The sequence below is a fragment of the Buceros rhinoceros genome, unplaced genomic scaffold (assembly GCF_000710305.1).
Source record: "Buceros rhinoceros silvestris isolate BGI_N320 unplaced genomic scaffold, ASM71030v1 scaffold19495, whole genome shotgun sequence".
Classification (NCBI taxonomy): domain Eukaryota; kingdom Metazoa; phylum Chordata; class Aves; order Bucerotiformes; family Bucerotidae; genus Buceros; species Buceros rhinoceros.
The window spans coordinates 13,502-15,835 of record NW_010412522.1 but is presented as its reverse complement, the minus strand read 5'-3'; positions in this window follow the sequence as shown (position 1 = coordinate 15,835).

Here is a 2,334-nt window from a genome sequence, read left to right as displayed (position 1 = left end):
AAAAAAAAAAAAAAAAAAAGAAGAAAAAAGACCTTTAGAAACTACTGCTGTAGAATGGCTGAACCTCACCCCGGCACGGCCGCGCGCCGGTGGCCGGGAGCGGTGACATAGCTAGTACAAAACGATTTTCAGTAGCTCACCCGGACTGAAAAAGGTTGGGAAATCCCCCTCTCCCCCCTTTTTTGGAACACTGCAAAAAGAACAGTGTTCGACAAGTTAATATATTATTCCAACAACAACAACAAAAAAAAAAAAAAAAAAGAGGAAAATACATATATTAGTGAGTTTCAACGTTTGCTGACTGCCGTGAAAAGTCGTATCTATGCCTTAACAGAGTAGTAACTGCGCTACGAGGCCAGCCCGACGGCCAGGCAGAATTCACAGACCGAGCCACCCGCAGCCGCCCCCAGCCCGCGTTTGCCCTCGGCTACACCGACCCAAAGCCGCCCGACCGGGACAGGAGTTCTGCAGAGCGCGTCCAAAGGGAGAGTACGTGGGTCCTGGGCTCCTACAGCCAGCGCCAGGGCAGGATCCCCTCGCCGGCTGGTGGGAAGGGGCAGAGTGGCCCCGCACCGGCCCCACGCTGGCCGAGGATGTGGGCCCTGCTCGTCAGCAATCCTGCAGTACAGCAACGACAGCTTCAACAGGTGCCTAACGCTGGCTGCAAGCAGCACTTCCAACGCACACCTACTGCGTGGTCGAGGGAAAGGGCGCGGGAGCTTTGACCGCTCCAAACAGAAACGAACAAAAAAGAAACAGCCTTGGGTGAAGCCTCCATAAAATCCTCAGTGGAAGACTTGAGTCCTTTCAGCTAACGACAAGAAAAAAAACCCACTACAGAACCCTCAGAGGCTGTTGTTACTGCATAAACACTACCTGTTGGCTGAATGCACTTCACTCGGACACACCTGGGGCCGGTTTCTCGGAGTGCCCGGGGGTGGCCTGGGCAGGGTGAGGATTTCTGCCCCCTGTGCCTGGGGAGAGGGACGGGAGCAGCCTGAAACCTCACGCGCTCCGCCCTGCCGCCAGCTCCCAGCTGCCCAGCACAATCTTTGGACAGGAAAAGGACCCTCTCCGCAGAAACTGCTTCAGGATCCTCTCCCTTTGGCTTCTGAAAATCACAGGTTTTGCCGTCGGCCAAGACCACCACTGCAAACGGGCTCTGAGTGACCGAGGGCTCGCCGGCAGCTCTGAGAGCAGAGGTGGGGGCAAGGGGGGCAGTGACGGGGGCTGGAAGGCCGGTGCGCCTTGGGTACCACGCTGCCGCTAGCGCTGGGCTAGCATCCCTCGCGGTAAGCACTTCTTGCTCAGGGTTATACTCTTTGGGTTTCGTCTGGAACAGGAAGTGCTGACAAAATGCAGAACAGCATCCCAGAGAGAGGGAAAAAACAGGACCAGAAGGCTTCAGCGGCAACGAAGCAGGCCACGCTCAGCCGGCAGCGCTCTCCATCGAGAGCCGAGGCCGCCTCCACCCGCCCGTGCCCTGCGGGCTGCCCGGGGCTCCCTCGGCGCAGGCAGGAGAGACTTAAAGCCAAACCACAGCTGGAGAGCGGGACTCCAGTTCTGCCCAGTAGCCACCCTTTGAGGAGCCCGGTAGCTGCACTCCAGAACTGCTGCTCCAAGGTACATTTTCAGCACAGGAATAAACAGTGTGAAGCATGACTCCACTCCCCAGAAAAGGGACCCACGTAATACAAACAGAAAATTAAGCACAGTTGTTCTTAAGAGCCTTTTAAGTAATAATTCTTCCTGGCCAAAGCCAATACAAATCAGATCATCTAGACAGGACATTTTCTATATACAAAAAACATGTAACTTTCAACCTTTCTCTGCTTTTGTATTTAAAAACTTTTTTTTTCTTTTTTTTACAAACAAGGTATGAAACTCACTGTTCAAACAGAGCCATCTCTTTTTTCAAACACTGAATGAATCACTCCAACATTCATTTTTCTTTTGTGCAATTTTTTTAAAACATTACCTGTACTCCTCAATGTGAGTGCTTCAAAAAAAGTTTCTATTTTTAATAAGCTTCTCAAATTAGGTTTACATCAAAAAATATTCCCACAAGGTATAGTGCTACAAGAAAAGATCCTATCAGTAAAGGTAACACATCTGAAGCGAGGTCGTCTATGTAAAAGAAATTGAACTCTGGAGTAGAGGTGTGCAACGCGTTTGGAATTTCCCCATGGACACAAAGCAAGGCTGTCCTCAGGACAGGGAATCCACGTGGACACGGAGGCATACGCGTAAAAAAACATTCACACGTATTTATTCGTGTGCAAACAGACGCTTCTGTCTGGGGGGGCGGGGGGGCGCGCCCGTCGGCGTGTCGGC